The sequence below is a fragment of the Camellia sinensis genome, chromosome 15, assembly GCF_055761805.1.
Source record: "Camellia sinensis isolate YWXY chromosome 15, ASM5576180v1, whole genome shotgun sequence".
Taxonomy (NCBI): Eukaryota; Viridiplantae; Streptophyta; class Magnoliopsida; order Ericales; family Theaceae; genus Camellia; species Camellia sinensis.
The window spans coordinates 79,689,796-79,703,868 of NC_138975.1; the positions used below are offsets into that span (position 1 = coordinate 79,689,796).

General features: G+C 43.8%; 1 protein-coding gene across 6 annotated transcripts in view; it reads left to right on the forward strand.

Moving 5' to 3' along the window:
• The first annotated feature begins 307 nt into the window (after positions 1–307).
• Positions 308–14,073, forward strand: part of LOC145789057 (ABC transporter C family member 12-like) — a 73,121-nt gene continuing 59,355 nt past the window's right edge. For all 6 annotated transcript variants that reach the window (XM_082909614.1, XM_082909615.1, XM_082909617.1 and 3 more), the window contains exons 1-2: positions 308–654; positions 2,398–2,561. The gene's annotated coding sequence lies outside the window, so the exon portion shown is untranslated. The remainder of the gene's footprint in view (positions 655–2,397; positions 2,562–14,073) is intronic.

Below are 14,073 nucleotides of genomic sequence, written 5' to 3' on the forward strand. Positions count from 1 at the left end.
TTAAAAAAAAATTAAAATATTTTAAAAAATAAAATCAAGATTTTAAAACATAAAATAAAAAAACATTTTTAAAAATTTTTTTTAAATAAAATTTTAAAAAGAGTTTAGTTATGAGTTTTGAAAAGAATTTTAAATTAAATTTTGAATTGTGTATTTAGTTACACATGTATAAAATAGAATTACAATTTTAAAAGAGTTTGATTATTAGAATTTTTATTAGAATTTTTAGGGGCGTGTTTGGTAACAAGCCAACAACGGCTATATTCTCACCACCGCCCCCACGCAACGGTACATATCTCTCACAAAATTGCAATCTCTTACATCTTTTTATCTTCCTCTCTCGTCATTGCGATTAAGCTCGCATCCCGAACCCACTATCGCTCTCTGAAAAGTTTTGGTTAGAGTCTCTCTCTCTAGAATCGACAGTGGGAGTGCACCAGCAACAGCGAAGGCTTCATCAGATGAACTGCTAAGGAAATTTGCGGAAGTGGGTTCGGGATCCACCGCCACCACCGGAAAAAAATCACCAGAGAAAATGACTTTGATGATGATGGAGCAGTACCGTGAGAACCCCTCCTCCTCCTCCTCCTCAAGCCGCTCTCCATAGACTGGTGTTTCGTTACTCGCCGTATACGCGCGTGCCGAACACGATTCGTAAGTCCTACACTCATCCTCTGCCAAATTAATTCCGCTCTCCGTCTGTCTGTGTCTCTCTCTCTGTCTCTCCTTTGCGGTGTTGAAGTGATTCAAAGTTGTTATCTGAAGCAGGCATGTTGGGTTGTTATTGTTTTCTGTAATTGGCGCCTTTTCACTTTCTTGTTTTCAATTAGCTTTTCAGGGGTTAGAAATCTATGGTGATTGAAACTTATTGACACAGTTTGTTGCAAACTGAATCCATTATCAAGAACTGTTTCTATTTATATTTCTATTTCAATCTTTTTCTTCCAAAATCGTTTCTTCGAAACTGCAGATATTGAATTTTCAGATATTTAGGACTGTACACAACTTTTTGTCACTTTCTCTTTTATTGTTACAATCTTGTTCATGTATAAATATATCGATATGTTTCTGGAATATAACATCAATTTTAGATACCCTTTTCTATTTCTAATAATCAAATATATTTGGCTGAACTTTGTTTGGATGATGAATTTGTGGAGGGAAATATATATATATATATATATATATTTAACTTTTTCCATTGCTTTTCTTGTTTCCTGTACAAATTTCTGCGTGAATTCAAGATCCAAACACAGCAGACCATGAATTATATTTTCATATTTATTCGCATTCATAAACCATGTTTGATAACTTTTGGGAATCATAGTGTTTGTACTTGTGAAATTCAGTTTGCTTTTATTTGGAATTTTTTTACTGGAAAATAATTGTATTGTGACAAGTTTAATGGAGGAACCCAATTTGTCAAACTTGATTAAGGCATTATTATAAGTTATATAAGGATCCCTAGGGAAAATCTAAAAAAGGCTCTGTTTTCGTCCAAAGGAGAAAATAGTCATTTTAGAAAAGATGAATCGTGGGTTACTCCATTTGGTGCACTTTAGTAGAAGCTGCATTGTTTGACTTCCATTGGTCCCTTAAAGTATAAGTTAACTTTTTATAATGAAAATTTTGCATTAGGCAGCAATTTGCAACAGCATTGAGTGCCACATTGGAGCTAAATATAACAGTATTTAGTGTTGGGCATGTTTTGTGAAGCTTTTTTCGAGTTGAAAGTTTTTTTTTGGGTGAATCGAGTTGAAAGTTATTATTAAAAAAATTAAGCTAAAAATACCCATGTCCCAACTTCCCAATAAACAATTTTTTTTATAGCTTTTTTTGTCACATAAACTATAACCAGATGCTGTAACAAACATACTTTGACACAAATTTCTAAAATAAAAAAACTATAAGAAGCATCAATAAATTGCACCAAGAATGGGCATGGCCGTTGTACCCCAGTTCACTACATGGGAGATTGGTGTCATGTAGTTGGTGAGCCAATTTTCTACCTTTGCTAAGGAAACATAAAATAATTGAGAAAAAAATTATTATGCTGAATGGTGGGAGATACATGATATATCTAATGGTTGTAAGTTATGTCCAGTTATTTTGAATTGATCATTGCAGAATGTCTTTGAAATGGGATAATGTTAAAGTGGGACCACTTGGGGATATGAAACCTTAGGATCATGAGATGTGTAAGGCTTGCACAAAGATGATGATTGTTATCTATTTCTGATATATTTTTATCTCTTCTGTTTCTTCCAAATAATGACCTTTTTTGGTCAGGAAATAATATCTTTTGAATTGTGAAAGATGATTTTAAATGATTATAATACCTTTCTATGCATAAGTTGTTGACTTTCTATTTTCTATTTTTATTTTTTTTTGCTTCAGATAGATTCACTCAGTTAGGCAAGTTTTTCTTGTTTGGACCTTCAAACAATGTACCCTGGTGGTTATACTGCAGAAGTAACAAACCTATCTCCTAGAGTGACGAAGAAGGTTGTTTATGAGTTCTTTGCTTACTGTGGTGAAGTTGAACATGTGGAGATCATCAGGTAGTTCTCAACTACTCTGTTTTTGGTTGCTGGATTTGAATCTGCTGTGTAGTTCTTACTATAATTTGATCTTCTTTCCTTTTTCAAACTCTTTGGAAATTAGTTCTTTTCATGAAAGGTCAAATTTTTGATATTATTGATGTTTAGTTGTCCATTCAAAATTTTATGCTTATTGGGTAATAAATTCATTCATAATTAATGTCTCCGAAATATTCCTTTTACATGTGGATAAAGTTGAAGATATTGCTTGGCTTATCAAACCAAATCTTATGGTACCAATATGTGTCTCAAATCAAACGATTCTGGTGCGATTCCTATTTCCTTGTGCGCTTCTAGCTTCCAACTTATATTTACTATTCTTGTATAGGTATTTTTATCACCACAACGAAATAATTGTTGTATTTTGTGTCATATAAATTAAGTTCTGCCCTCAAAGTTGTCTTTTATGGAGCTGTGTGTGACTTTAATTTGATTATCCACTTTTCCCATTCTGAATTATAAAATCCAGTAAACATATTTTGTTGTTGGTAAGCAATATTGATTATCCTTGGACCCTTCCGAGGTGTTTGGGGCATTTTCCGGTCCTTCTCGTGACTGTTACACGGTTTTAGCCCGCCCCCGGTGGTCCTATTTCCAAGCTTAAGTGTCGAAAAAGTGTCTCTTTCTAACTAAGTTTTCAAACTGGGAGTCCCGTTCTTGTTCCGTAATTTTCACAACTCGCGTTGGTCACTCCCGATGTGTTTGAGGTGTTCCCGGCCCTTCTTGCGACTATTACATGATTTTGGCCCCCTGATGGCCTACTTCTAAGTTTAAGTATTAGAAAGGTGTATTTTCCGACGTAGTTTTCAAATCGGGAGTCCCGTGCCTCTTCGTTAAGTTTTCACAACTCAAATTAGTCCCTCCAAGCTTAAGTTTGAAAATAGTACATTTTCCCACCTCGTTTTCAAACCGGAAGTCCCGCGCTAGTTCCGTAAGTTTCCACAACTTACATTGGTTTCTCCCGAGGTGTTCGAGGTGTTCCACGGGCCTTCTCGGTACTGTTACAGGATTTTGGGGGGACCCCGATGGCCTATTTTCAAACTTAAGTGTTTAGGAAGTGCATTTTTTGACTTAGTTTTCAAACCGGGGGTCCCATGCGAGTTCCGTAACTTTTCACAACTCGCGTTGGTCCCTCCCTAGGTGTTTAAAGCGGTGTTCCCCGGACCTTCTCTTGACTGTCACACGATTTTGGCCCCTCGATGGACTATTTTCAAGCTAAGGTGCGAGAAAAGTGCCGTTTTGGACTTGGTTTTCCAACTCGGAGTCCCGTGCGAGTTCCGTAAGTTTTCACAACTTACATTAGTCCCTCCCGGGGTGTTTGGGGCATTTCCCTGTCATTCTCGTGACTGTTACACGGTTTTGGCCCTCCCGGTGGTCCTATCTCCAAGCTTAAGTGTGGAAAAAGTGTCTCTTTCCAACTTAGTTTTCAAACCGGGAGTCCCGTGCTAGTTCCGTAAGTTTCACAACTCGCGTTGGTCACTCCCGAGGTGTTTGAGGTGTTTCCGGCCCTTCTTGTGACTGTTACATAATTTTCCCACCCTGATGGCCTACTTCCAAGCTTAAGTGTTAGAAAAGTGTATTTTCTGACCTAGTTTTCAAATCGGGAGTCCCGTGCCTCTTCGTTAAGTTTTCACAACTCAAATTGGTCCCTCCTGAGATGTTCGAGGTGTTTCCCGGGCCTTCTCGTGATTGTTACACGATTTCGGCCCGCCGAGGCCTATTCTCAAGCTTAAGTGTGAAAATAGTACCTTTTCCCACCTCGTTTTCAAACCGGAAGTCCCGCGCTAGTTCGGTAAGTTTCCACAACTTACATTGGTTTCTCTCGAGGTGTTGGAGGTGTTCCACGGGCCTTCTCGGGACTGTTACAGGATTTTAGGATTTCTCGATGGCCTATTTTCAAACTTAAGTGTTTAGGAAGTGCATTTTCTTACTTAGTTTTCAAACCGGGAGTCCCATGCGAGTTCCGTAAGTTTCTACAACTCGCGTTGGTCCCTTCCTAGGTGTTTAAAGCAGTGTTCCCCAGACATTCTCTTGACTGTCACCCGATTTTGGCCCCCCGATAGACTATTTTCGTGCTTAGGTTTGAGAAAAGTATCGTTTCAGACTTAGTTTTCAAACCGGGAGCCCCGTGCTAGTTCTGTAAGTTTTCACAACTTACATTGGTCCCTCCCGGGGTGTTCGACGTGTTCCCCGGGGCTTCTCGTGACTGTTACACGATTTTGGCCCCCGACGGCTTATTTTCGAGCTTAAGTGTGAAAAAAGTGCATTTTTTGATTTAGTTCTCAAACCGAGAGTCTCGTGCTAGTTCTGTAAGTCTCCGCAACTTACCTTGGACCCTCCCGAGGTGTTTGGGGCATTTCCCGATCCTTCTCGTGACTGTTACACGGTTTTGGCCCCCCCCGGTGGTACTATTTCCAAGCGTAAGTGTGAAAAAAGTGTCTCTTTCCAACTTAGTTTTCAAACCAGGAGTTCCGTGCTAGTTCCGTAAGTTTTCACTACTCGCGTTGGTCACTCCCGAGGAGTTTGAGGTGTTCCCGACCTTTCTTGCGACTGTTACATGATTTTCGCCCCCTGATGGCCTACTTCCAAGCTTAAGTGTTAGAAAAGTGTATTTTCCGACCTAGTTTTCAAATCGCTCTTCGTTAAGTTTTCACAACTCAAATTGGTCCCTCCTGAGATGTTCGAGGTGTTTCCCGGGCCTTCTCGTGATTGTTACACGATTTCGGCCCGCCGAGGCCTATTCTCAAGCTTAAGTGTGAAAATAGTACCTTTTCCCACCTCGTTTTCAAACCGAAAGTCCCGCGCTAGTTCGGTAAGTTTCCACAACTTACATTGGTTTCTCTCGAGGTGTTGGAGGTGTTCCACGGGCCTTCTCGGGACTGTTACAGGATTTTAGGATTTCTCGATGGCCTATTTTCAAACTTAAGTGTTTAGGAAGTGCATTTTCTTACTTAGTTTTCAAACCGGGAGTCCCATGCGAGTTCCGTAAGTTTCTACAACTCGCGTTGGTCCCTCCCTAGGTGTTTAAAGCAGTGTTCCCCAGACATTCTCTTGACTGTCACCCGATTTTGGCTCCTCGATAGACTATTTTCGTGCTTAGGTTTGAGAAAAGTACCGTTTCGGACTTAGTTTTCAAACCGGGAGCCCCGTGCTAGTTCTGTAAGTTTTCACAACTTACATTGGTCCCTCCTGGGGTGTTCGACGTGTTCCGGGCCTTCTCGTGACTGTTACACGATTTTGGCCTCCGACGGCTTATTTTCGAGCTTAAGTGTGAAAAAAGTGCATTTTTTGATTTAGTTCTCAAACCGAGAGTCCCGTGCTAGTTCCGTAAGTCTCCGCAACTTACCTTGGACCCTCCCGAGGTGTTTGGGACATTTTCCGGTCATTCTCGTGACTGTTACACGGTTTTGGCCATGCCGGTGTTCCTATTTCGAAGCTTAAGTGTGGAAAAAGTGTCTCTTTCTAACTTAGTTTTCAAACCGGGAGTCCCGTGCTAGTTCCGTAAGTTTTCATAACTCGCGTTGGTCACTCCCGAGGTGTTTAAGGTGTTCCCGGCCCTTCTTGCGACTGTTACATGATTTTGGCATCCCGATGGCCTACTTCCAAGCTTAAGTGCTAAACAAGTGTATTTTTCGACCTAGTTTTCAAATCGGGAGTCTCGTGCCTTTTCGTTAAGTTTTCACAACTCAAATTGGTCCCTCCTGAGATGTTCGAGGTGTTCCCCAGGCCTTCTCGTGACTGTTACACGATTTCGGCCCGCCGAGGACTATTCTCAAACTTAAGTGTGAAAATAGTACCTTTTCCGACCTAGTTTTCAAACCCTGAGTCCCGCGCTAGTTCCATAAGTTTCCCCAACTTACATCGGTTTCTCCCGAGGTGTTGGAGGTGTTCCACGGGCCTTCTCGGGACTGTTACAGGATTTTGGGGGGCCCCGATGGCCTATTTTCAAACTTAAGTGTTTAGGAAGTACATTTTTTGACTTAGTTTTCAAACTAGGATTCCCATGCGAGTTCCGTAAGTTTCCACAAGTCGCGTTGATCCCTCCCTAGGTGTTTGCGGTGTTCCCCGGACCTTCTCTTGACTGTCACACGATTTAGTCCTCCCGATGGACTATTTTCAAGCTTAGGTGCGAGAAAAGTGCCGCTTCGGACTTAGTTTTCAAACCGAGAGTCCCGGGCTTGTTCCGTAAGTTTTCACAACTTATATTGGTCCCTCCCGGGGTGTTTGACGTGTTCCGCGGGCCTTCTCGTGACTGTTACACGATTTTGGCCCCCGATGGCTTATTTTCGAGCTTAAGTGTGAAAAAAGTGCATTTTTTGATTTAGTTCTCAAACCGAGAGTCCCGTGCTAGTTTCGTAAGTCTCCGAAACTTACCTTGGACCCTCCCAAGGTGTTTGGGGCATTTCCCGGTACTTATCGTGACTGTTACACGGTTTTGGCACCCCTGGTTGTCCTATTTCCAAGCTTAAGTGTGGAAAGTGTCTCTTTCCAACTTAGTTTTCAAACCGGGAGTCCCGTGCTAGTTCCGTAAGTTTTCATAACTCTCGTTGGTCACTCCCGAGGTGTTTAAGGTGTTCCCGGCCCTTCTTGCGACTGTTACATGATTTTGGCACCCCGATGGCCTACTTCCAAGCTTAAGTGTTAGAAAAGTATATTTTCCGACCTAGTTTTCAAATCGGGAGTCTCGTGCCTGTTCGTTAAGTTTTCACAACTCAAATTGGTCCCTCCTGAGATGTTCTCAAGCTTAAGTGTGAAAATAGTACCTTTTCCCACCTCGTTTTCGAACCAGAAGCCCCGCGCTAGTTCCGTAAGTTTCCACAACTTACATTGGTTTCTCCCAAGGTGTTGGAGGTGTTCCACGGGCCTTCTCGAGACTGTTAGAGGATTTTGGGAGGGCCCCGATGGCCTATTTTCAAACTTAAGTGCTTAGAAAGTGCATTTTTTGACTTAGTTTTCAAATCGGGGGTCCCATGCGAGTTCCATAACTTTCAACAACTCGCGTTGGTTCCTCCTTAGGTGTTTAAAGCGGTGTTCCCCGGACCTTCTCTTGACTGTCACACGATTTTGGCCCTCCGATGGACTATTTTCAAGCTAAGGTGCGAGAAAGGTGCCGTTTTGGACTTGGTTTTCCAACCGGGAGTCCCGTGCGAGTTCCGTAAGTTTTCACAACTTACATTGGTCCCGCCCGGGGTGTTCGACGTGTTCCCCGGGCCTTCTCGTGACTGTTACACGATTTTGGCCCCCGACGACTTATTTTCGAGCTTAAGTGTGAAAAAAGTGCATTTTTTCATTTAGTTTTCAAATCGAGAGTCTCGTGCTAGTTCGCTCTTCGCAACTTACCTTGGACTCTCCCGAGGTGTTTGGGGCATTTTCCGATCCTTCTCATGATTGTTACACGGTTTTGGCTCCCCCCGGTGGTCCTATTTCCAAGCTTAAGTGTGGAAAAAGTGTCTCTTTCCAACTTAGTTTTCAAACCGGGAGTCCCGTGCTAGTTCCGTAAGTTTTCACAACTCACGTTGGTCACTCCCGAGGTATGTGAGGTGTTCCCGGCCCTTCTTGCGACTGTTACATGATTTTGGCCCCCTGATGGCCTGCTTCCAAGCTTAAGTGTTAGAAAAGTGTATTTTCTGACCTAGGTTTCAAATCGGGAGTCCCGTGCCTCTTCGTTAAGTTTTCACCACCGAAATTGGTCCCTCCTGAGATGTTCGAGGTGTTTTCGTGATTGTTACACGATTTCGGCCAGCCGAGAACTATTCTCAAGCTTAACTGTGAAAATAGTACCTTTTCCCACCTCGTTTTCAAACCGGATGTCCCGCGCTAGTTCCATAAGTTTCTACAACTTAAATTGGTTTCTCTCTAGGTGTTGGAGGTGTTTTGGGGGCCCCCGATGGCATATTTTCAAACTTAAGTGTTTAGGAAGTGCATTTTCTTACTTAGTTTTCAAACCGGGAGTCCCATGCGAGTTCCGTAAGTTTCCACAACTCGCGTTGGTCCGGCCCTAGGTGTTTAAAGCAGTGTTCCCCGGACCTTTTCTTGACTGTCACACGATTTTGGCCCCCCGTTGGACTATTTTCATGCTTAGGTTTGAGAAAAGTACCGCTTCGAACTTGGTTTTCAAACTAGGAGCCCCGTGCTAGTTTTATAAGTTTTCACAACTTACATTGGTCTCTCCCGGGGTGCTTGACGTGTTCCCCAGGCCTTCTCGTGACTGTTACACGATTTTGGCCCCCGACGGCTTATTTTCGAGCTTAAGTGTGAAAAAAGTGCATTTTTTGATTTAGTTCTCAAACCGAGAGTCTCGTGCTAGTTCTGTAAGTCTCCGCAACTTATCTTGGACCCTCCCGAGGTTTTTGGGGCATTTCCCGGTCCTTCTCGTGACTGTTACACGGTTTTGGCCCCCCCCGGTGGTACTATTTCCAAGCGTAAGTGTGAAAAAAGTGTCTCTTTCTAACTTAGTTTTCAAACCGGGAGTCCCGTGCTAGTTCCGTAAGTTTTCACAACTCGCGTTGGTCACTCCCGAGGTGTTTAAGCTGTTCCCGGCCCTTCTTGCGACTGTTACATGATTTTGGCACCCCGATGGCCTACTTCCAAGCTTAAGTGTTAGAAAAGTGTATTTTCCGACCTAGTTTTCAAATCGGGAGTCTCGTGCCTGTTCGTTAAGTTTTCACAACTCAAATTTGAAAACTAGGTCGGAAAATGCACTTTTCTAACACTTAAGCTTGGAAGTAGGCCATCGGGAGGCCAAAATCATGTGACAGTCGCAAGAAGGGCCGGGAACACCTCAAATATCTCGGGAGTGACCAACGCGAGTTGTGAAAACTTACGGAACTAGCGCGGGACTCCTGGTTTGAAAATTAAGTTGGAAAGAGACACTTTTTCCACACTTAAGCTTGGAAATAGGACCACTGGGGTGCCAAAACCGTGCAACAGTCATGAGAAGGACCGAGAAATGCCCCAAACACCTCGGGAGGGTCCAAGGTAATTTTCGGAGACTTACGGAACTAGTACAGGACTCTCGGTTTGAGAACTAAATCAAAAAATGCACTTTTTTCACACTTAAGCTCGATTAGTCCCGTGCCTATTCGTTAAGTTTTCATAACTCAAATTAGTCCCTCCTGATATGTTACACGATTTCGGCCCGTTGAGGATTATTCTAAAACCTAAGTGTGAAAATAGTACCTTTTTCGACCTAGTTTTCAAACCCGAAGTCCCGCGCTAATTCCGTAAGTTTCCACAACTTACATTGGTTTCTCCCGAGCTATTGGAGGTGTTCCACGGGCCTTCTCCTGACTGTTACAGGATTTTGGGGGGCCCCCGATGGCCTATTTTTGAGGTGCATTTTTTGACTTAGTTTTCAAATCGGGTGTCCCATGCGAGTTCCGTAAGTTTTCACAACTCGCGTTGGCCCCTCCCTAGGTGTTTGCGGTGTTCCCGAGACCGTCTCTTGACTGTCACATGATTTTGGCCCCCCGATGGACTATTTTCATGCTTAAGTGCGAGAAAAGTGCCGTTTCGGACATACTTTTCAATCCGGGAGTCCCATGCTAATTCCGTAAGTTTTCACAACTTACCTTGGACCCTCCCAAGGTGTTTGGGGCATTTCCCGGTACTTCTCGTGACTGTTACACGGTTTTGGCACCCCCGGTTGTCCTATTTCCAAGCTTAAGTGTGGAAAGTGTCTCTTTCCAACTTAGTTTTCAAACCAGGAGTCCCGTTCTAGTTCCGTAAGTTTTCACAACTCGTGTTGGTCACTCCCGAGGTGTTTGAGGTGTTCCCGGTCCTTCTTGCGACTGTTACATGATTTTGGCCCCCCGATGGCCTACTTCCAAGCTTAAGCGTTAGAAAAGTGTATTTTCCGACCTCATTTTCAAATCGGGAGTCGCGTGCCTGTTCGTTAAGTTTTCACAACTCAAATTGGTCCCTCCTGAGATGTTCGATTTCGGCCCGCTAAGAACTATTCTCAAGCTTAAGTGTGAAAATAGTACCTTTTCCAACCTCGTTTTCAAACCGGAAGTCCCGCGGTAGTTCCTTAATTTTCCACAACTTACATTGGTTTCTCCCGAGGTGTTGGAGGTGTTCCACAGGTCTTCTCGGGACTGTTACAGGATTTTAGGGTGCCCCCGATGGCCTATTTTCAAACTTAAATGTTTTGGAAGTGTATTTTTTTACTTAGTTTTCAAACCGGGAGTCCCATGCGAGTTCCGTAAGTTTCCACAACTCCCTCCCTAGGTGTTTAAAGCAGTGTTCCCCGGACCTTCTCGTGACTATTACACGATTTTGGCAACTTACCTTTGATTTAGTTCTCAAACCGAGAGTCCCGTGCTAGTTCCGTAAGTCTCCGCAACTTACCTTGGACCCTCCCGAGGTGTTTGGGGCATTTTCCGGTCCTTCTCGTGACTGTTACACGGTTTTGGCCACTCCGGTGTTCCTATTTCCAAGCTTAAGTGTGGAAAAAGTATCTCTTTCTAACTTAGTTTTCAAACCGGGAGTCCCGTGCTAGTTTCGTAAGTTTTCACAACTTACATTGGTCCCTCCCTTGGTGTTCGACGTGTTCCGGGCCTTCTCGTGACGATTACATGATTTTGGCCCCCGACGGCTTATTTTCGAGCTTAAGTGTGAAAAAAGTGCATTTTTTGATTTAGTTTTCAAACCGAGAGTCCCGTGCTAGTTCCGTAAGTCTCCTTTTCCGACCTAGTTTTCAAATCGGGAGTCCCGTGCCTCTTCATTAAATTTTCACATCTGAAATTGGTCCCTCCTGAGATGTTCGAGGTGTTCCCTGGGCCTTCTCGTGATTGTTACACGATCTCAAGCTTAAGTGTGAAAATAGTACTTTTTCCCACCTCGTTTTCAAACCGGAAGTCCCGCGCTAGTTCCGTAAGTTTTAACAACTTAAATCGGTTTCTCTCGAGGTGTTGGAGGTGTTCCCACGGGCTTTCTCGGAACTGTTACAGGATTTTGGGGGCCCCTGATGGCATATTTTCAAACTTAAGTGTTTAGGAAGTGCATTTTCTTACTTAGTTTTCAAACCGGGGAGTCCCATGCGAGTTCCGTAAGTTTTCACAACTCGCGTTGGTCCCTCCCTAGGTGTTTAAAGCAGTGTTTCCCGGACCTTCTCTTGACTGTCAGACGATTTTGGCCCCCCGATGGACTATTTTCATGCTTAGGTTTGAAAAAAGTACCGTTTCAGACTTAGTTTTCAAACTGGGAGCCCGTGCTAGTTCTATAAGTTTTCACAACTTACATTGGTCCCTCCCGGGATGCTTGACGTGTTCCCCGGGCCTTCTCGTGACTGTTACACGATTTTGGCCCCCGACGGATTATTTTCGAGCTTAAGTGTGAAAAAAGTGCATTTTTTGATTTAGTTCTCAAACCGAGAGTCCCGTGCTAGTTCCGTAAGTTTCCGCAACTTACCTTGGATCCTCCCATGGTGTTTGATGCATTTTCCGGTACTTCTCGTGACTGTTACACGGATTTGGCACCCCCGGTTGTCCTATTTCCGAGCTTAAGTGTGGAAAAAGTGTCTCTTTCCAACTAAGTTTTCAAACCGGGAGTCCCGTGCTAGCTCCGTAAGTTTTCACAACTTACATTGGTCCCTCTCTGGATGTTCAACGTTTTCTCGTGACTATTACACGATTTTGGCCCCCAACGGCTTATTTTCGAGCTTAAGTTTGAAAAAATTGCTTTTTTTGATTTAGTTCTCAAACCGAGAGTCCCGTGCTAGTTCCGTAAGTCTCCGCAACTTACCTTGGACCCTCCGAGGTGTTTGGGGCATTTTTCGGTCCTTCTCGTCACTGTTACACGGTTTTGGCCACCCCGGTGTTCCTATTTCCAAGTTTAAGTGTGAAAAAAGTGTCTCTTTCTAACTTAGTTTTCAAACCGGGAGTCCTGTGCTAGTTCCGTAAGTTTTCACAACTCGCGTTGGTCACTCCCGAGGTGTTTAAGCTGTTCCCGGCCCTACTTCCCAAGCTTATGTGCTAGGAAAGTGTATTTTCTAACCTAGTTTTCAAATCGGGAGTCTCGTGCCTGTTCGTTAAGTTTTCACAACTCAAATTGGTCCCTCCTGAGATGTTCGAGGTGTTCCCCAGGCCTTCTCGTGACTGTTACACGATTTCGGCCCGCCGAGGACTATTCTCAAACTTAAGTGTGAAAATAGTACCTTTTCCGACCTAGTTTTCAAACCCTGAGTCCCGCGCTAGTTCCATAAGTTTCCCCAACTTACAATGGTTTCTCCCGAGGTGTTGGAGGTGTTCCACGGGCCTTCTCGGGACTGTTACAAGATTTTGGGGGGCCCCCGATGGCCTATTTTCAAACTTAAGTGTTTAGGAAGTGCATTTTTTGACATAGTTTTCAAACCAGGATTCTCATGCGAGTTCCGTAAGTTTCCACAAGTCGCGTTGATCCCTCCCTAGGTGTTTGCGGTGTTCCCCGGACCTTCCATTGACTGTCACACGATTTAGGCCCCCCGATAGACTATTTTCAAGCTTAGGTGCAAGAAAAGTGCCGCTTCGGACTTAGTTTTCAAACCGGGAGTCTCGTACTAGTTCCGTAAGTTTTCACAACTTACATTGGTCCCTCCCGGGGTGTTTGACGTTTTCCGCGGGCCTTCTCGTGACTGTTACACGATTTTGGCCCCCGACGACTTATTTTCGAGCTTAAATGTGAAAAAAGTGCATTTTTTGATTTAATTCTCAAATCGAGAGTCCCGTGCTAGTTCTGTAAGTCTCCGCGACTTACCTTGGACCCTCCCGAGGTGTTTGGGGCATTTCCCGGTCCTTCTCGTGACTGTTACACGGTTTTGGCACCCTCAGTGGTCCTATTTCCAAGCTTATGTGTGGAAAAAGTGTCTCTTTTCAAGTTAGTTTTCAAACCGGGCGTCCCGTGCTAGTTCCGTAAGTTTTCACGACTCGCGTTGGTCACTCCCGAGGTGTTTGATATGTTCCCGGCCCTTCTTGCGACTGTTACATGATTTTGGCACCCCGATGGCCTACTTCCAAGCTTAAGTGTTAGAAAAGTATATTTTCCGACCTAGTTTTCAAATCGGGAGTCTCGTGCCTGTTCGTTAAATTTTCACAACTCAAATTTGAAAACTAGGTCGGAAAATGCACTTTTCTAACACTTAAGCTTGGAAGTAGGCCATCGGGAGGCCAAAATCATGTGACAGTCGCAAGAAGGGCCGGGAACACCTCAAACACCTCGGGAGTGACCAACGCGAGTTGTGAAAACTTACAGAACTAGCACGGGAATCCTGGTTTGAAAACTAAGTTGGAAAGAGACACTTTTTCCACACTTAAGCTTGGAAATAGGACCACCGGGGGTGCCAAAACCGTGCAACAGTCACGTGAAGGACCGGGAAATGCCCTAAACACCTCGGGAGGGTCCAAGGTAATTTTCGGAGACTTACGAAACTAGCACAGGACTCTCGGTTTGAGAACTAAATCAAAAAATGCATTTTTTTCACACTTAAGTGTTAGAA